General features: G+C 43.6%; 1 long non-coding RNA gene across 3 annotated transcripts in view; it reads left to right on the top strand.

Annotated features, from left to right (window-relative positions):
• The first annotated feature begins 4,512 nt into the window (after window positions 1-4,512).
• Window positions 4,513-21,900, top strand: part of LOC147445907 (uncharacterized) — a 45,378-nt gene continuing 27,990 nt past the window's right edge. The window contains exon 1 of one of the 3 annotated variants that reach the window (XR_015189817.1): window positions 4,513-5,122. This is a non-coding gene — a long non-coding RNA (uncharacterized LOC147445907). The remainder of the gene's footprint in view (window positions 5,123-21,900) is intronic. The other 2 variants (XR_015189818.1, XR_015189819.1) reach the window with 2 other exon arrangements.

Here is a 21,900-nt window from a genome sequence, read left to right as displayed (position 1 = left end):
CCAAAATGGTTGGTGCTGCATACATTGCGAGACGGTAAATTGGATGCATCTTTGTCTAGTTGCACTCATTCAGGCTCTCGCCATGCATCTTATGCATCAAATTGTTATGATTTGGCTGTGTCTAGCTTACATGATGTTGAGGAACCTGTCTTTTGATGAAGCACAAAATTCAAAAAATTGGATGGCTTCCATGCAATCAGAATATGATGCACTTATAGAAAATGACACATGGACGTTATGTGATTTGCCTCCTAGCAAAAAGGCCATTGGTATGAAGTGGGTTTACAAGTTGAAACGCAAGCCAGATGGTGAGATTGATTGCTATAAGACTTGACTTGTTGCAAAGGGTTATGCACATAAAAAAGACATAGATTATAAAGAGACTTCTGCTCCCACTTTTTGTATGACTACCGTGCGTTTTCTATGTGCATTGGCATCTCATTTTGGTTGGGATGTACATCGGTCAGACATTGTTACTGCTTTCTTGACTGGAGACATATTTGAGGAAGTCTATGGAACTCAGCCTCGCAATTTTGTCAAGAAAGGACAAGAGGATAAGGTGTGAAAATGTAACAAAGCTTTGTATGGGTTGAAGCAATCTCCTCGTGCTTGGTATGAGAAGGTTGGTCAAACGAGGGTCTCGTAACAGTCCAACAAAAAGCACATTGTACGTAAAGCGTGAGGGTGATGTACTTCTCATTGTGGTTCTCTATGTAGATGATTTGCTAATCATTGGACCAAATGAGAGATATATTGCTGAATTTAAGGCCGATTTGAATGCTACTTTCAAGGTGAAAGATTTGGGGCTGTTGCATCATTACTTAGGTATACAATTTAAACAGTGTGATGGTAGTATTACCTTGTGTTAGAAAAGTTACATAGAGACATTGCTATGTAAGTTTGGACTTGAGGATTGCAAACCTATTGCCACTCCCATGGAGACAGGTTTGAAATTGAGTCTTCATGATGCTAGTGATCCTGCAGATGTCACTCTTTACCAAATTGCTGTTGGATGCCTCATTTATGTATGCAACATGAGGCCAAATATTTAGTTTGCAGTCTCACAGGTCAGGAGATTTATGCATAGCCCAGGGTCTAAGCATTGGCAGGCTTTCTAGAGTATTTTCTGCTACTTGAGTGGCACTTTACATCTTGGCTTGTTTTATCCCAAGGAGGGATCATTGCCGCCAGACTTACATGCTTTTCGGACTCAAATTGTGCCGGTTGTTTTGACACGCGAGTGTCCACAAGTGGTTTTTGTTTCATGCTTGGCACTTCATGTATATCATGGTTGAGCAAGAAGAAACCTACTGTGGCCACTTCTAGTTGTGAGGTTGAGTACATGGCAGTCTTCACAGCTATGGTTGAGTGTGTATGGCTCAGACGCCTTAAATACAACTTACAAGAAAAGGCTAGTCATCCTTGGCATTTTTGATATATGACACATTCCAATCCCCCTGTGTTGACAAGGGACTATATTAAACCAAGCTGGATGCCAAAGCATAGGTCACACAACAAGAGTAAAACCTTAAACTTGAAAATGTGTATGAGAGCTCACAAGACAATGGTTCAATTTAAGTATCGAGCAAGCATGTTCTCATTGCCAATGATCAGGCACATTGTCTTACATGATTACCATATCCAAGAATGGTTGGATGCTTAGGGGATTAAGTTAGTGTGTGTCCCTTGATAGAAAATAGGCTCACACAGTCTCTATTACGAGAATATCACTTCTTGCTAAAATTAATGTTAGTATTTATGGCTGTGATGATTGTCCCTGAAGTAAGATATGGACTTGAAAGAATAGAAGGTGAGTGATCAAACTCTCACGAGTCTTCCCAAAACAAACACAAGTCTTCCTAACTTAAGACAAACAACAAACACAAACACCACACACCTACACACACACATGCTCACAAACACAAAACATAAGGTATAAACCTCTCTCTGCCTCTCTCTCTCTCTCTCTCTCTCTGTCTCTCTCTCTAACCTATAGCTAATGAAGTAATACACAATGTATTGTGAAATAATTGGTAAGCTGAAAACATGGAACCACACATGAACAAAGCTAATGAACTACCTAGCAAGCACAGTTAAAACACTCAATACATAGCAGCGACGACCGATGGCGAATGCTAGCAAATACCGATCACGAATGAGCAGAAGCACTAAAACATGGAGTGCCAACATAAATTGAAGATGGATCAACACCTATAGATGGCGAACACGTTAATACCAAGCGCATTAATCAACACCTGATAGGATATATTGAATTTTTTGTTTGACTATGCATGAGTTTATAGGTTCACAAACACGGATTCTTTTGTTAATTTCACTTTTGTTTTCTTACCTTTATTACTTAATTTAGGCTCATTCATCCAATCCAACTGCTACCGAAAATTACTATCAATAACTTCATGCCAAGTGGCCTTCCTCACCTTGCACGCTTTCTTGTGACTCCATTAGAGGTCATCAAGGTTCACTAGTGTGCCTTGATTAATTTTGTGTAGCTCTTGAGAGATATTTTCTTGTGGGAGGATATGTGTATTTTGCAATCAACATTTTTATGTTAGACAACTTTTGGAAGATAGGCTTTTGTAGGTTAGCGAGCATGCTTTCTTCTCTTTGTTGTCAAGCACAAACGAGCAAGATTATTTTGCATAATAGAAGTGGCTAAGGAAACGACACCAACAAGGGCTCTTGCCAACATAATATTGTGCCTTGATTGGTTTGTGAGTCTTTGACTGGCAATATTTTTCTAATATGATTTCATGTGGTTTTAGAGGTGGATTTTTAATAATAGACGTTTTGTTATTATATCCAGTTTTGAGATCTAAGAAAGCAATACGAATTTGGAATGCTATTATATCTTTAGTATTGTGTTATTGCTTGTGCTTGAGAATTCGTAATGCTTCTTCTTGAATTTGCTTCAAAACCTCAACCACCCCGCGCACGATTGAAATTAGGAGTTAGATGATACTTTAAGTAAAAGCAATTCCAGATTATATACTTTCTAGATGCATAGAGATGCAAACGTGTCCTTCCCTCGTATACTTGTTATCTTCTCCAATGTTGGAGGGAAACTTATGCTTCCCCTCCAGTGTTGGAGGGTCAGTTTTTAAAACTCTAATGCATGGGGAAGAATTCATACCTTTGAGTTTAGTATTGTGTTATTGCTAATGCTCAAGAATCTATAGCGCCTCTTCTTGAATTTGCTTCAAAACCTCCACACGATTGAAATAGAAGTTAGCTGATATTTTAAGTAGAAGCAATTTCAAATTATATAGTTTATAGATGCATTGTCTATGGGATTCTTGCGTCCCCAAAAAAGAAAAAACCATACATTCATATGGTGTGGAGGTGACACCATCCTCACCCACGTTCTATAAATTGTAAGGTACATGCTGAGAACGTGCTTCTCCTCCTAGTGTTGGAGGGTCACTTTGTTTTAAATCTCTAATGTATGGGGAAGAATTCATTACCTTTGAGTTTAAATAGACTTGATAAGTGTTCCCTCCTCTAGCAAAGGCCATCCCTGCATTTGTTGGATTGGCAACTCGTGGTTTTTTCTCTCCTATGTCTGTCTCGTCATCTGGCTGATCATCGGTAACATTGCTCATATTTAGTGTTTGCCTTTTTTAAAGGCTGTCCATACCAAGTGTATCTATTGGTGACATGAATTGGTCCTATTCGTCTCCTCTTTTGTTATTGAAAGATCCAAGTAGTGAGCTGAAAGCTCTTATCTAGCACATCTCATGCCTCTCCTTGCTTCATTTGCTTCCATGCACCAGTGCTGCTTTCGCAACTTTATTTCTATTAAGTAAATTAATCATGGTCAAAATGGGCATTTCGTGTAGTCCAGACTGCACTGTATCAATGCGTACACAAAATCGTCCTACCTAGGTAGCGTCCTCTCTTTTGCATCATCTAGAAACCCTTGTTCTTTTACTCCTTCACCAACAAACTGATAAAGTTGTTGTAAGGCACGCTCTTTTCCATCTGTTTCATGGTAAGAAGGCCCCCTCCTTGAATTTGTTAGCTTTTGGTAGTCCTTTACGGCAAACATAAGTAGTTGTGCTAGGGGGTTCTATACACGGGCTTTGTTTTGTTGGTCTTTGCTTATGCCAACTTCTGAAAAGCTATACATCCATGAAAAAAAGTTGCACGTGCACTTTTGTTTGTTTCATTCAAGCAAGAGCAATGCATGCTAACTTCACTAAAAATGGTAGAGTTGGCTTGCACCAATCCTTGTTGATTGCTAAGCAACAAGGGAAGCTTCCAAGATTGGTGTCTGTTAACCTTTTTGCAGGTCGAAACAACAAAACTACTCACATTAAGTTCAACCCAGTACTCACACCGTGCAAAAATGTTCTTAATTCAGCTTGTAACTCACACAACACATCTTCTCCCAAAGTTCCAAAGAGTTTTCATATCCTTCTTGCTTCACAACCCAATTCATGAACACATTTGAGTAAGTATCACGAGGGCCTTCTTCACTTCATTAGCATTTAATAGGGTGTTGTAGATGATCATATTTGCGATGCATTCCCTCTTCTCCAGCATCCTCTCTTCTTGTCGGCTAGATCTTTAAGGTCTCTTGAGATAGTTTCCTCCGACGTTAAAACTCTCTTCTTCTTCTATCTCGCCTTCAATAGGTCATTTATCATGCTGTCGTAGGTGATGGTGCACGAAGTGCATCCCCAGCTCTTCGTCATCTCATGCAACAAGCTAGGTCTTGTCGGCTTCCTTAGCCTTGTCAATCCATCTATCACACTGCTTTATGTGATCATTTTTGGGGTGCATCCTCTCTTTTCCATCTCAGTCAGTACAATAAGCCGTTATCAACTTTAACTACACCTTCTCTTCTTCTCCTGCTGGTTCTTAACGAGTGACGCCCTACAACAACAACAACAACGCGATTATGTTGAAGTTGACGACGATGATGATGGTGCTGAGCACCTGTTCCAGCTTTCGGGTTGGGGATTTGATTTGGATTGGTGGTTTAATGGTCTGTTGATCTTATACCCCCAATGCCTCCAGCAAATGATGCGCACGCTCTTCCTTCTTGAGTTCAAGCAAGGCGACATAGATCTCAAGCAATTGCTTTGTCTTAATTGAGCAGGTGCGTATCATTTGCTATATTAGCCGCATTTGTATTGAATTGAAGTGAGTCCGAGGGAAAGCATTTTTATTTACCATTTTGTTGTCATTCAAACATTCAACAAGAGTATATGTCAAGAGTATGCATCTGTAAACAAGAACCTAGAAGAGGAAAGGTTGGAGAGAGAGAGCTTATGCTTTGTTTTCCATAAATCATGTTACCTTAAGTTGACATGGTTCTGTGTTTAAAATGGCTACGCTTTTCACATCCCAATTTTGATGTGTTTAAATCTGTTCTTAGCTTTTGGATTGTATAATTCTTTGATTCAATCTTGCTCTATTGTGTATATTCTTGTCATTTGTGTAAGTGTGGTTGTGTCATATAAAAATTCAACAAGAGTATATATCCTCGGAGAAGAAAATGGAGGGAGAGAGAGAGAGAGAGTTAGTTTCTTACTTTCCACCAAAGCAAGTTATGTTGTTTCTTAATTGGTACTGTCTCTAGTAGCTTATTATCTTGATACTCCAATTTTGATTCATGTACCTTGCAAAAGAGCCATAAGAAGAGTTAGAATTTATATACAATGATGATATGAATCATTTGAAATATGTTCACTTAGATGTTGTTTCCTTTTTATGTTTGAAAAAAAAAAAGAAAACATGCAAGTCTTCTTACATGGGGGAGTTTGCATAGTCCTCCTGAATTTTTATAATATGAGGGAACGCACCATTTCCATTGCAGGGTGCAATTTTCAATGTATTCGTTTCACTACGTCGCTAGTAATGAGTATGAAATTTAGAGTATTTTACATATCCTTCTGTTTCAACATTCATTTGTCAATTGTTGTAAATGAGCATGATGTTGTTGGGCTAAAGCATTACCGACATGATGCTTGTATGCTTCTATTGGTATATCTTACAATCTCATTGTGGATTCTCATTTATGTTGATACTTAGCCTCTCTCTTGGTTACATTTAAGGATTTAAGTTTAGCATAGACATCATCAGATCGTGGATGACTGTCATCTCTAACCGGAAAGGAATGTACTTGATTCTCAACCTCAATGTAAGCCTTGGCTAGCATTTTCCATACTCCTGAGAACCTTCTCATGTGTTGTACTCTAGCTGCATTTTCCATGCACTGGCATAGATGCTAGACATCAATGTATAAGCAATTGTACAACCGCCTTTATCAAGCACCTGATTAAAGCAGTGCTCTCATAATGTCACATCATTATGTGTATCACAAGATCCAAGCAAGGAGGTCCATCCGATAATATCTAGAAAAGTGGTATACATTCCATTAGATCCTCTGCCTCCTTCAAAATTCCTGCTCTACCAAGGACATCTACCATAGAATTATAGTGCTCTAGGATAGGTTCTAAGTTATGGTCCCTCGCCTGCATGACTGTAAGCAGAGAACAAACTGATGAAAGTCGGATCATTTGGCTTGAGCACTGAATCTAGCGTGCTCTGAAAATAACCAGAAGAAGTTGCTCTGTAGAGCATAGTGTCACGTGACACATCCAACCCTATGTGTCCGTGGACAAGCTACAGCGTGACCAGGGTTCGATTCAGTTCAGTCAAGTCAGTCTGGCACTTTTGTGAGTCTGTTCGCAGACCGTGTATGTCTAGACACTTAGATTAGATGCATATCCTTTGGTTGCACACAACATGATCACTAGATTTCCATACGAACCCATCAGGAGCATTTTATAGTGCATAGATCTATTTTTCCTATTTTTTGATATTTTTCACTTATTATTTTGAAGTGACTTTTGTTGGAAACTCGGTAGGGCAAATTAGCAAGTCTAGTATATAAGAAAACCTAGCGCTAGCACTTTCTAGTAGAAGAGGCTGCAGGAGCTTCGGTTCAACAAGCACCTTCTCAGCAGGACACACCCCCCTCCCAAGCAAGACCTAGCGTTTTGCAACCACAGATCAACCTTGGCAATTTTGCATGGCAGATCAGCCTTGGCGACCACAAGACACAGCAGATCAGCCCTAGCGTTAGCAGTTTCCTCAGCAAAGACAGATTTCAGTCCCTAGCGTTTTTGGTTTGCAGATCAATCTCAGCGTTTTTGCAGATCTTCGTGACAAAATCAGTCCTAGACTCAGCGTTTTCAGTTTTCAGCAATCAGTCAGAATCCCCAAACCTCGCAGATCTCACCTTCCCGCAGCAGATCCTCACCGCACGGTCAGATCCCGCGAAGTTTGCAGATTCAGCCCGGAAAACGCAGATTTCAGCATCTGCGTTTTCAGCGCGTCGTCGTCGTACCGTCGTCATCGACATCGTCACCGACATAGAGTCAGAATTCAACAGATAAAGATTTGCAGATTTCAGCCATTAGCATTTTCAGATTTCAGCCCGTCTCGTCGTCGTCCTCATTGTCGTCGACATCATCGGCAAGTCCAAAGCATTGTAGAGATTTGTGCAATCAATAGTAGACCACTCTCGCCATAGAGAGTGGGGCCTTCGGAGGAGGATTTGACAACATTGTGGTGTCGTATTCTTCTCTCTTATCTCTCAGTCTCAGCACTTTCATTCACAATGTTCACTTTGTTTGTGTCCATTACACTCTCTCACTAAAGGAACGAAAGGCTATCCCTTCCGTAAGTAAAAGGAATCCTTGAGCACAGTTTGGAGCACTCATCTTGAGCAAAGTTCAACATTCACTTCCGCTGCACCTCTCACATAGCCAACAATTATCGTATTCCAAGTAGCAACAGTTCTTACTGGCAACCTTTGTAATAGCATGTGAGCGTCCTCTAGACTCCCGCAACTTGTGTACATACTTATAAGTGCGTTGCCTTTGTGGAACAACCTCTGACTAACAATATAATTGTGAATTTTTGTGCCCGTATCAACATCTTGCGTAGAGCTACATGCCTTCAAGATGCATGCGTAGGTGAGTGTATCTGGAGAGAGGCCCTCGCGTCGCATATGTTGAAAACAGACTAGAGCTTTTTGGCCCTACCTCTCTGGGGCAAATCTTGCGATTAGTGTCCACACTCCGGACATAAAGCTCCTTGAGCACTTGTGTAGAGCCACATGCCTTCAGACGAAAGCATAGGTGAGTGAATTTGGAGAGATACACTTGCTTTGCATCCGTTGAAAATAGCCTAGAGCTTTGTGGCCCTGCTCTTGATGCGCAAATCCTGCAATCAATGCATTCCAAGAAGCGACATTCTGGACAGGAGGTTGGTCAAGCACTTTTTGTGCTTTCTCAAGCGCACCACAACCAACACAGTAGGTGCCTGTTTGAAAAAGTGGAGCTCGTGAGGATCCCTGTAGAGCCTCCTCACTCTCCAAACAAATCTCCCACATAGATGCGACCACCTTTATGTTTCAAATTGTCTTTAACTTGCTCTATGTTACTAGCTCAAATCCCAACAAGAAGTTTAGCAAAGGAAAAATTGTGCTTTCATGCACCAAAGAGTTCTTCTTACACGAGGTTAGCAAGAGGGTGCTCTCTTCAAGCTTACTGTTCTTCTTTCCCATGCCACGATATCTTCCTCATTGTGACAAGCTAGATTTAGCACATTAGCAATGGTGTCAGAAGTGTGCACAAAGTGAGGAAGAAGAGAGTTTTAACGTCGTAGGAAACTATCCCAAGAGACCTTAAAGATCTAGCCGACGAGAGAGAGAGAGAGAGAGAGAGAGAGAGAGAGAGAGAGAGAGAGAGAGAGAGAGAGGAAGAAGAAGAAGAAGAGGAAGAAAAAGAAAAAGAGAGTTTTAACATCGTAGGAAACTATCCAAGAGACCTTAAAGATCTAGCCGACGAGGAGAGTTGAACTCAAGACCTGTTATTCCAGAGGGAAATGGCATAACCAATCTACCACACTTGGATGATAAAAAGGTTATACCATTTTCCTCCTTTTATTAGCGCGCACACACACACCCGAGAAGAAGAAAGTTTTAATGTCGTAGGAAACCATTGAGAGAGAGAGAGAGAGAGAGAGAGAGAGAGAGAGAGAGAGAGAGAGAGAGAGAGAGAGAGAGAGAGAGAGAGAGAGTGAGAGTTGTAGGTGGGTAAGTGGGGCGATCAACCCCATGGTTGTCATAGACCCAGACCACCAGTACAAAGTACAATGTGTGTGTGAGATGTGTGGTAGACCCTCATATAAATAGGGGCCTGGCCTAATCTCGAGACAAGTGGAAAATAGGGCACCCCCCCTAGTGGAGGCTCAGTAATGTGGGCGTTGGACCAGAAAGTGGGCGGCCTGCCGAGAATGCGAGCCATACAATGATGTAGCCTCAATGAGATGCAATGGGTGGCCAACCCGGAGATATACTAGCCGTACATGTATGTCCTAAACCTGTGTGAAGCGGTGTAACACCCCCTCTCAGCACTTGATGTTGAACAAATCGCGTGAAGCCGAAGATGTGAGGCAAATGATGAAGATGGTTGCTCCGATGTCCATTGAAGGACAATACTTCGTGAGTGTAGCAACAATCTGAGGTATCCCAACCGCCGAGAAATCTCCGTAGTGAGATGCCGGTACGAGCACTGTAGCAAATTGCTGTACTCCGCCATGTGAAGGTATTGCGTGAAGTTCCCGAATTGAGTGTGAAAACAACTCCTTGTCGTGAAAGAAGTGTCAATAGGCCTGCAAGTGTCCTGCTCAATAGGATTTGTGGTGTCTGTAGTCAAAATTGGTTGGAGAAAAATGGGGAAGCCTAGGAACCCGTCATCAGCATGCACGGAAACCTGACAATTCATGAACCTGCAACCTGATGTGGCCAGGTGGTTAAAACTATGAAAAACTCCAGGAAGGTTAGATGTAGCAATTTGCGAGGTAGACGTCCTCCAAACAAGGGAAGCTAGACTAAGCAGTCTACATTGTAGAAGCTACAGTATACTGCAACAGTCATCGAGAGACCGCATGGACAACCATCGGATGGTGTCTTGTCAGGAGGTGGGGTAATCTAAGATGAGGGTAAAGCAGACTAAACAGTCTACATTGTGAAGGGCCTCTGAGAAGAGGTGTGGTCAGACCAAGTTGTGTGCACTGTGATATCCTCCAAGAGGAAGGGAAGCTAGACTAAGTAGTCTGCGTTGTGAAGAACCTCTGAGAAGAGGAGTGGCTAGACCAATTTGTATGTGCCGTCCTGCTAATATCTCTTGCCTCCACTCCACTCGTGTCAACCAAAACAAAATCCGTGCCAACAATGCCATTAAACCGCGACTTGGTGTGGCACTCGATGTGTATGAGCTGGGAGTGGCCTGCTGCTCAGGTCGGGAGATAAGTCTGCTGTGAGGTTACCAAGGGTGAGTGTAAGCAACTTTGAAGGTAGCAATCCAAATGATCGGGAGTGTAAAAGAGCAACTGCACTACCATCCAAGCCAAGCTCCAGGAGACTCCGGATGTAGTCATATGATGCTCGATCTCCCGCATCTCGCAGGTGAACTCCCCAAGAGAGTCCAAAGCTCTGAAGTCCCACTCTAATCGGCAATGAATCTGTCACAAAATAGATGATGTGGCATGACCACCCATGGACATGCAATACGGGCTGATGACGCGGACAGGCAGTACGGAATCTCCAAAAACGCGCTGACTGGCTGATGACGTGGCAACTGTACGGACGTCCGCAATTCGCGTTGACATGCTAACCTGGCAATTGTATGGAATTCTGCTTTGAGCGCTAGCTGCTTTTACTGGCAGATTTTGATCCAATTGATTTTGGGACAGTTTGCTTTTGAGTTTGATGATTTTTGGGGCTCTTCTTTTGGCATCCCTTGTAAGAATAAAAGAGCCCTAAGGGCCTCACTTCTCAGAGCATCTGGGCGCAGAGTCTGAGAGCGAGGACCCTGCAAGAGTTGTACTTAGCTCAAAGATTAATATAAAAGAAATACCGAAAGCGGCGCCAGTCTTTGGGGCCAATCTCCGTGGGCACGGAACTACGCCGGCCGTGTCAACCAAATTGAACTGTGATTTTTAAAAAGTTGTGAAGTGATTTAAGTGATTCTCTCTCATGTCGCTACAGATTCTAGACTTGGGGTGTCCAAGTGTCACAAGACAGGCACCACATGCCAATAGAAAAGAACAGACTTTTAGCACTTCAATAACAACTGAATTGAAAGAGAGAGACGACACGCGACACGGAGTGGCGGAATTCCACCCCAGAGAGTATTGGCCCCAAACCTTGGCACCCCTTTCTGTATTTCTTTATATTGCATCAACATTGTACAAGCCGGTACTCTAGACTCTGCACCTTCTCTAGGAAGCATGCCAGAGAATGAGCCCTTAGCACATATTTAAAGGCCCTAGGCCCCAAAAGCAGTTTACATGAAAAGCCTTCAAAACTCAAAAGCTTCTGGTCCAAAAGCAATACCAAAGAGCTGCCAGCGCGATTTGTGGAATTCTGTACAACTGTCACATCATCAGTCAGCGCAAAACGCGGAGCGTCTGTACAGTTGCCTCGTCATCAGTTTTGCGTGCGTGTGTGTGTGTGAGTTCCCTTTATGTCACTGGGACCCCATCGGACGGGGTCCCCATAAGTTGGTAGGACTTCTTCTTCTGCTACTTGTTCTTCTTAGGGTTTAGGCCCCTCGACCGGCATTTGCAAGTTGCTTTGACACGTCAGTAGTTTGTGACACCAAGTTGGTTACAAAACCTGTCCAAGAAGAGATCCAAGATCCTTCCCTAAGTCCATGTAGATGCTCCTGTGTAAGCAGGTGACCTTGCTAGAGTTTTGGCATCTCAAGTCAAGTGCCCAAAATGATCCCATTATTTATTTTGGCTTTTAGGTATTTATTTTACTTATTTGACAAAGTCTAGGTAAGGCAATTTACTGAGGTGGGTATATACGTGACCCCTTGCCCCCATTGTATTGTATTATTCAGTTATTCATTACCAAGGTTGATTGGTTCAGGAGACTCTCTCTCTCTCTCTCTCCCCCCCCCCCCCCCCCCCCGGTCTATACGCTTCCGCATCGTCGACTTTGACATGGTATCAGAGCCTAAGCGGAGGAGAAGATGCATAGGGTAGAAGACCTGTGAAGTGAGAAGGTCCATCTCCCCGCCCCCCCACCCCCCCACCCCAAACTTTGCTTCTAGCATTCTAAAACGCTGTTGTGTAGCGGCGCTGGAAACCTTTCTCGCTAGCGTTTTTAAACGCTTGCACCCGTAGCTCTTGGCGATCGTCAGTGGCTCCTTGTTCCCTGGGGATTGCGTTTTGAGTTGACGCTTTTGAATTTGATGCTTTTCATAGGACAAGGGCCTTTAAATATGTGCAAAGGGCTCAGTCTCTGGCACTCTTCTAGGTGAAGACACACAACGTGAGTACTGGCATTATACTGAGTTCAAGCAATATAAAGAAATACCGAAAGGGGCGCCAAGGTTTGGGGCCAGTGCTTTCTTGGGGTGGAATTCCGCCACTTCGTGTCTTGTGTATCTCTTTCAGCTGAGTTGTTATTTGAAGTCCTTAAAGTTGTTCAGTGTGTTCTTTTCCGTTGGCACGTGGTGCCTGTCTCGCGACAGTGGTATCAGAGCTTCGAGCGTGTGCTTTTTTGAAAGTATACTGGTCCCGCCAGAGAGCAGATTAGAGCATTTGGCACTTCCAAAGTTCACACGAAATTTTATCCAAGAATCTTCGTGTCCTAACCCCACACTTATTAGCCACTCCCACCCTTACTTCATCGCGCATCGGGCGCGCTCCAGTTTGCATCGCTCTGTCTTACAGGGTATAAGCCATCAGAAACCCAACAAAATACTTTCAGTTTCTTCTTGTCGAGCTTCGTGACATTCTTTCGCGGCCTCCTCAGCAGAATCTCTCGATGCTGCAAAGTTTTTAATAGTTTTTGAATTACATGTTACCCCCTTTGATGCCCCAAGTGGTACCTTCTCCTCTGGCACTAGAAAGTACAAGAGCTTCCAACTGCTAACTGTCCAAGCCGTCTGCTCGATCGGGAGAGTCTTCAAGAATATGGTGCAACTATTTGACCCTAACCCGACAAAGGCGGTTACCCCCACCTCCCCCACCACCACCGCCACCTGGTTACAATGGTTGGAGCCCGTATGGATACCCTTATTATTCATACCCGAGACACGCGCCCAACCAAGTGAAAGATTTCAAGAATGGTAGCTCGACAATCAAATTTTTCACCTTTTTCGGGATGAAAGATCGGAAGAAAGCATTGCAGTTGCTACATCAATTCAACAACATCTATGCTTTAGGGAACTATATAGAAGAATCCAAGATTTCTCGAGCAGTGGGATTTCTTAAAGATAATGCTATGCAATGGTGGAGTTCAATTGCGAAGCAACCGCATGCTCCAAGGACCTGGCAAGCTTTCAAGACAATATTTGCACGCAGTTATATGACTTCTCTCTTTGAGGTCTAGATCTTGGTAGAATGGGGCAACTTGAAAATGCTTGTCATAGAGACCATGGACGATTATAACCAAAGGTTTCTCGATGTCTACCTTTCGGTGTCTTTCTTTAAGTTCATTTCCTTGGAGGACTAGTGCGAGCGATACACCATTGGATTACCATCACCGTTGTAGGAATATTGTCTATCCACGCAAGTCTCAACCATGCAAGAACTTATGGACCATGCCGCGGTCGGCTACAAATTGATGAAGGGAAAGTTGGAGTTTACCACAGAACTAACTCCGGCCACCAACCAAAACTCTTGGCAACAACAAACAAATTCTCGGGAGTCTCGTGAAACCCAACCTCAAAGGCCTCGTCTAACACAGCGTCAACGAGAAACCCTTCTACAAGAAGGCCGATGCTTCGAATGTTTTCAAACAGGGCATACATTCACTACATGTCCTGAGCGAGCCTCGATGTCTTTAGAGCAACCTTTTGCTCCCACCACAGAAAGATCCCTAGGGCCACCTCCAACTAAGAGAGCTAGACCCGCTATTGGACTAATCCTTGATATCTATGGCATACGCCTTGAAAGTACAAATGAATTGTGTCGAGCATATGGCAAAGTCAACGGCTTGAAATCCCTTATTTTCTATGACCTTGGAGCTACAAAGAGCTTCATTTATCCATAATTCTTGAAGCAGATGCACTTTGATCATTATACAGAGGGTGGAGAAATTGAAGCCGAGCTAGCCACGGGTGTCACAAATTGATGACATGGCATTTCTACTGGACACACACACAGACAGAGTACGGATGCTGACTTGGCTAACTGTACGGACATTGACGTGGTAGGCTGTACGGGTCCCATAAATCACACTGACAGGTTGACGTGGCACAGCGTACAGATTTTGCCCTTTTTGTGCTCACATGCTGACGTGGCCTGTTGTACGGAATTTTGCTTTTTGCGCTCGCAGCTTTTAGTGGCAGATTTTGAGCTAGTTGCTTTTGGGACAGCTTCCTTTTAACTTTCACTACTTTTGGGGCTGCTTCCTTTTAAGTTTCACTGCTGTCACGTGACACATCCCAACCCTATGTGTCCGTGGACAAGCTACACCATAGCAGGGTTCAGTCAGTCAAGTCAAGTTTAGATTAGCAGTGATCTGGCACTTTTGTGAGTCTATTCGTAGACCGTGCATGCCCAATCACTTAGCATAGATGCATATCCTCCGGTTGCACACAGCATGATCATTGGAATTCCCATCAGAATCCATTAGCATCAGTTAGGGGAATTTTCTAGTGCATTTAGCCTATTTTCCTATTTATTGGTATTTTCACTTATTATTTTTAAGTGACTTTCCAACAAAAGTAGGTAGGGAAATTTTGCTAAGTTAATATAGAAGCAAACCCAAGTTAGCACTTTCTGGCAGAAGAGGCAGCAGGAGCACCTTGCTCAACAAGCAACTTCTCAGCAAGACCAACCCCCGCGACAACTCTGGCGTTTTCTCCACAGAAGACCTAGCGTTTTTGCATCAGATCAGCCTTGGCGATTTGTGCACAGCAGATCAGCCCCGGCGTCATCACGACACAGCAGATCAGCCTAGCATTTTTGCATTTGCAGAACCCCGGTGACAGAAGGACCAATTTCAGCCCCTGGTGTTTTTGGATTTCAGCAGCAAATTAAGACCGGCATTATTCACCTAAAGTCTAGCAGATTCAGCCCGTCAAGACCATCAGTTTTCAGCCCTAAGAAACCTCATTTTTCAGCCAAGAAAACGCAGCCAAAACAGTCATTTTCAGCCACCGAAACAGTCCCGAAATTCAGCGATTAGAAGATCTCAGATTTCAGCCATCGTCGTCGTCATCGGCATAGACCAAGTTGCATAGTCCTTTGCATACGCATTGTACACCTTTGTGCAATCAAAGAATAGACCACTCTCGTCGACGAGAGTGGGGCCTTCGGAGGAGGGTTTTACAACCTCTCGGGTGTCGTATCTCTTCTCTCTCCTTCTCTCAGTCTCATTCACTTGCACGCACAATATCCACTCATTGTGTTTGTGATCATAGCACTCTCCATAAGACGGAAAACTCTCTCTTTCCCTAAGAACTAAAAGGAACCTTGAGCAGTAAAGATCACTAATCTTGAGAAAATACAACATTCATTCCGCTGCACCTAACATTGTTATCAGAGCTTTGGAAGTGTTCCGCATTACTCAAGGAAAGAACCACAAGAACCACAAGAATTTTCCCCACTAGGAGGTTTTTCCGACCCTTTCCCATCTACGACAACGATTGCACTAACTCCAATGGAGGAGTTGAAGCTGTTGTTTATGGAACAGACTTTACAACGCAAAGAAAGACATGCTGCAAGAATGGCAGCCATAACGCGTGAGTACGAGCAAGCACGCTTGGAAGCCAAAGAATGACAAGCCAAATTTGATCGTGAATTCAAAGAAATAGAACGCAGACACGCAGAAGCTGAAGCAGAAAGACGAGCAGCGAACAAAGCAAGACAAGCAGAATTTGATCGCGAGATCAAAGCCAGAAGGGAAGAGCGTTTGTGACTCTTTTCTCCAGCTCAGGCACAGATGCACCAGAATCGGGAAAAGGAGACTCTCTCAGTCTCTTCTTCTCCCAAGCATGACACACAGGATTTGCATGATTGTGTGAAGCATGATGATGATTTGATTGACAATGACTTGCATGATGATTTGAAGCACAATGATAAGCATGATGATTTGGATGCCAATGATTTGCATAATGATTTGGATGACAATGACAAGCATGATGATTTGCATGATCAAGATGTGATTTCTCACAAGCATGATAATTTGCATGATCAAGATGTGATTTCTCACAAGCATGATGAGTTGCATGAAGAAGATGTGATTGTTCACAAGAATGATGTGTTAGTTGATGCTTTTTCTAGCGAAGCTAACCTTGTTGTAGATTCGATCAATCACCAAGAATCGATCTTGGCTTTCGAGTCGAGGTCCACAGACCCCCCCATAAGACGATTCGATAGATCCTGAAGAAGCGATCTTGGCTCTCAAGCCTTGGTCAAAAGCAACCTCACAGGAAGTATTATGTGTTTGCTTGATTGATACGCACGCATTGTTCGAGTGTTTCATTCGTGAAGGTTTCCTGTATTTTAGTCAGCATCATTATGTGATCCCTTTTCCTAGGCATGACATACTGTATGTTGAGCACGTTTCTCTCAAGGATGAACACGAATGTATGCGGATTGTTTATGAAAAGTTGAAAAGTTTGTATGTTAGGAAGGCGCATTCCATGTCTCTTCCTTGGCATGACACAGTTTCCGAAAGAGCACATGATTATATGAGCACCAAGCATGGGCATTTCCATTGTGATTTGCCACAGTTGATTGATTTCGATCAAACAGAAAAGATTCGAGCGCATTGTTTGCATGTGTTTGATGAACGGGTTGTCACTCCGTCTATATGTTCATCTACATTGCATCCACAGTCTTTCGAGAAGACAAGATTTTTTTCCTTCACTTTACATGGAATGGGTATGTTCATGGTTTTGTGTTGGAGATGGTTTCAGGAATTTTCAGCCATGGAGACTTTTGAAAACGAAAGAAGCAGGACTCTAGACAAAGTTGAAGCAAGAAAGGAGATTCAGAAGACTTTGTGTCGCTTTCGGCGCGGCCCAAAGAAGCAAGCGTTGCAGACCTTTATGAAGTTCAAGTACCGCACGACCCACACATCAGAGTGGGCTGGCGAAGAGTCCCTTCTAGGATTCCGGATGCTGTTGGCGATCTCCCTCGACGCCATACAGTTCGGTACCAGTACCTCACTTTGAAAAGGAGGGGATGTCACGGACACATCCCAACCCTATGTGTCCGTGGACAAGCTACACCATAGCAGGGTTCAATCAGTCAAGTCAAGTTTAGATTAGCAATGATTTGGCACTTTTGTGAGTCTATTCGTAGACCGTGCATGCCCAATCACTTAGCATAGATGCATATCCTCCGGTTGCACAGAGCATGATCATCGGAATTCCCATCAGAATCCATTAGCATCAGTTAGGGGAATTTTCGAGTGCATTTAGCCTATTTTCCTATTTATTAGTATTTTCACTTATTATTTTTAAGTGACTTTCCAACAAAAGTAGGTAGGGCAATTTTGCTAAGTTAATATATAAGCAAACCCAAGTTAGCACTTTCTGGCAGAAGAGGTAGCAGGAGCATCTTGCTCAACAGGCAACTTCTCAGCAAGACCAACCCCGCGACTACTCTGGCGTTTTCTCCATAGAAGACCTAGAGTTTTTGCATCAGATCAGCCTTGGCGATTTGTGCACAGTAGATCAGCCCCCGCGTCATCACGACATAGCAGATCAGCCTATCGTTTTTGCATTTGCAAAACCCCGGCGACAGAAGGACCAATTTCAATCCCTGGCGTTTTTGGATTTCAGCAGCAAATGAAGACCGGCATTATTCACCTAAAGTCTAGCAGATTCAGCCTGTAAAGACCATCAGTTTTCAGCCCTAAGAAACCTCATTTTTCAGCCAAGAAAACGCAGCCAAAACAGTCATTTTCAGCCACCGAAACAGTCCCGAAATTCAGCGATTAGAAGATCTCAGATTTCAGCCATCGTCGTCGTCGTCGTCATCGTCATCGTCGTCGTTGTCATCGGCATAGACCAAGTTGCATAGTCCATTGCATACGCATTGTACACCTTTGTGCAATCAAAGAATAGACCACTCTCGCCGACGAGAGTGGGGCCTTCGTAGGAGGGTTTTACAACCTCTCGGGTGTCGTATCTCTTCTCTCTCCTTCTCTCAGTCTCATTCACTTGCACGCACAATATCCACTCATTTTGTTCGTGATCATAGCACTCTCCATAAGACGGAAAGCTCTCTCTTTCCCTAAGGACTAAAGGGAACCTTGAGCAGTAAAGATCACTAATCTTGAGAAAATACCACATTCATTTCGCTGCACCTAACATTGGTATCAGAGCTTTGGAAGTGTTCCGCATTACTCAAGGAAAGAACCACAAGAACCACAAGGATTTTTTTTTGGCTTGTTGAGGTCGCATGAACCCAAGTTTACTTGGGCGTGGCGATTCCTAATCGTGTTTTGTTGAAGAGTGAAAGGAATCCCAAGAAAGAAGGGCTTGTCCAGCCTCCCCTTGTGTCTCTTTTCACTCATTGAGAGCGGACCGTGCAGTTAGCGGCCGGCCAATCGACGTGAGGTGGGAAAAAGCAACCTTGGTGTGAGCGCAAGGCCACCAAGGGGTGCGCCCGCAGAAAAGGGTAGAACTAGGGTGAAGAGAATATCCTTCTCCAACGCGATTTGCAAGCGAAAGAAAATCTCAAGACCCGCAGGGACCCAAGTTCCTCGTGAACTTAAGAAACCAAGACCCTCAAGAACCAAAGTTCCTCGTGAACTTAAGAACCCAAGACCCCCAAGAACCCACAAGAACCCACGACTTCAGAATGATCATCACTCGAAGCGGAATGGATACTTCGCTTGGAAGTGATGAGCATGAGAGAGGCGAAGAAGAATTTTCCCCACCAGGAGGTTTTTCCGACCCTTCCCCATCTACGACAACGAGTGCACTAACTCCAATGGAGGAGTTGAAGCTGTTGTTTATGGAACAGACTTTACAACGCAAAGCAAGACATGCTACAAGAATGGCAGCCATAGCGCGTGAGTACGAGCAAGCACGCTTGCAAGCCAAGGAACGACAAGCCAAATTTGATCGTGAATTCAAAGAAATGGAACGCAGACACGCAGAAGCCGAAGCAGAAAGACGAGCAGCGAACAAAGCAAGACAAGCAGAATTTGATCGCGAGATCAAAGCCAGAAGGGAAGAGCGCTTGCGACTCTTTTCTCCAGCTCAGGCACAGATGCACCAGAATCGGGAAAAGGAGACTCTATCAGTCTCTTCTTCTCCCAAGCATGACACACAGGATTTGCATGATTGTGTGAAGCATGATGATGATTTGATTGACAATGACTTGCATGATGATTTGAAGCACAATGATAAGCATGATGATTTGGATGCCAATGATTTGCATAATGATTTGGATGACAATGACAAGCATGATGATTTGCATGATCAAGATGTGATTTCTCACAAGCATGATAATTTGCATGATCAAGATGTGATTTCTCACAAGCATGATGAGTTGCATGAAGAAGATGTGATTGTTCACAAGAATGATGTGTTAGTTGATGCTTTTTCTAGCGAAGCTAACCTTGTTGTAGATTCGATCAATCACCAAGAATCGATCTTGGCTTTCGAGTCGAGGTCCACAGACCCCCCCACAAGACGATTCGATAGATCCCGAAGAAGCGATCTTGGCTCTCGAGCCTTGGTCAAAAGCAACCTCACAGGAAGTATTATGTGTTCGCTTGATTGATACACACGCATTGTTTGAGTGTTTCATTCGTGAAGGTTTCCTGTATTTTAGTCAACATCATTATGTGATCCCTTTTCCTAGGCATGACATACTGTATGTTGAGCACGTTTCTCTCAAGGATGAACACGAATGTATGCGGATTGTTTATGAAAAGTTGAAAAGTTTGTATGTTAGGAAGGCGCATTCCATGTCTCTTCCTTGGCATGACACAGTTTCCGAAAGAGCACATGATTATATGAGCACCAAGCATGGGCATTTCCATTGTGATTTGCCACAGTTGATTGATTTCGATCAAACAGAAAAGATTCGAGCGCATTGTTTGCATGTGTTTGATGAACGGGTTGTCACTCCGTCTATATGTTCATCTACATTGCATCCACAGTCTTTCGAGAAGACAAGATTTTTTTCCTTCACTTTACATGGAATGGGTATGTTCATGGTTTTGTGTTGGAGATGGTTTCAGGAATTTTCAGCCATGGAGATTCTTGAAAACGAAAGAAGCAGGACTCTAGACAAAGTTGAAGCAAGAAAGGAGATTCAAAAGACTTTGTGTCGCTTTCGGCGCGGCCCAAAGAAGCAAGCGTTGCAGACCTTTATGAAGTTCAAGTACCGCACGACCCACACATCAGAGTGGGCTGGCGAAGAGTCCCTTCTAGGATTCCGGATGCTGTTGGCGATCTCCCTCGACGCCATACAGTTCGGTACCAGTACCTCACTTTGAAAAGGAGGGGATGTCACGTGACACATCCCAACCCTATGTGTCCGTGGACAATCTACACCACAGCAGGGTTCAGTCAGTCAAGTCAAGTTTAGATGAGCAGTGATCTGGCACTTTTGTGAGTCTATTCGTAGACCGTGCATGCCCAATCACTTAGCATAGATGCATATCCTCCGGTTGCACAGAGCATGATCATTGGAATTCCCATCAGAATCCATTAGCATCAGTTAGGGGAATTTTCGAGTGCATTTAGCCTATTTTCCTATTTATTGGTATTTTCACTTATTATTTTTAAGTGACTTTCCAACAAAAGTAGGTAGGGCAATTTTGCTAAGTTAATATATAAGCAAACCCAAGTTAGCACTTTCTGGCAGAAGAGGTAGCAGGAGCACCTTGCTCAACAAGCAACTTCTCAGCAAGACCAACCGTCGCGACTACTCTGGCGTTTTCTCCATAGAAGACCTAGCGTTTTTGCATCAGATCAGCCTTGGCGATTTGTGCACAGTAGATCAGCCCCGGCGTCATCACGACACAGCAGATCAGCCTAGCATTTTTGCATTTGCAGAACCCCGGCGACAGAAGGACCAATTTCAGTCCCTGGCGTTTTTGGATTTCAGCAGAAAATTAAGACCGGCATTATTCACCTAAAGTCTAGCAGATTCAGCCCATAAAGACCATCAGTTTTCAGCCCTAAGAAACCTCATTTTTCAGCTAAGAAAACGCAGCCAAAACAGTCATTTTCAGCCATCGAAACAGTTCCGAAATTCAGCGATTAGAAGATCTCAGATTTCAGCCATCGTCGTCGTCGTCGTCATCGTCATCGTCGTCGTCGTCATCGGCATAGACCAAGTTGCATAGTCCATTGCATACGCATTGTACACCTTTGTGCAATCAAAGAATAGACCACTCTCGCCGACGAGAGTGGGGCCTTCGGAGGAGGGTTTTACAACCTCTCGGGTGTCGTATCTCTTCTCTCTCCTTCTCTCAGTCTCATTCACTTGCACGCACAATATCCACTCATTTTGTTCGTGATCTTAGCACTCTCCACAAGACGGAAAGCTCTCTCTGTCCCTAAGAACTAAAAGGAACGTTGAGCAGTAAAGATCACTAATCTTGAGAAAATACAACATTCATTCCGCTGTATCTTACAACTGCTTTGAGCATCCATTTGTAAGAATAAAAAGGGCCGAAGGGCTTCTCTTCTCAAGAGCATCTGGACGCAGAGTCTGAGAGATGAGGACCCGCGGGAGTTGTACTTTGCTCAAAGATTAATACAAAAAGGAATACCAAAAGGGACGCCAGTCTTTGGGGCTAGTCTCACTTGGTTGGTAGAAAGCCATTGAGACACCAATCAAACCGGCAATCATGAAACC

Source organism: Adiantum capillus-veneris, chromosome 12 (genome assembly GCF_014529385.1).
Source record: "Adiantum capillus-veneris isolate H3 chromosome 12, ASM1452938v2, whole genome shotgun sequence".
In the NCBI taxonomy this organism is placed as follows: domain Eukaryota; kingdom Viridiplantae; phylum Streptophyta; class Polypodiopsida; order Polypodiales; family Pteridaceae; genus Adiantum; species Adiantum capillus-veneris.
The sequence above is the reverse complement of the archived record's forward strand: the minus strand, read 5'-3'. Positions and strand labels throughout refer to the sequence as shown.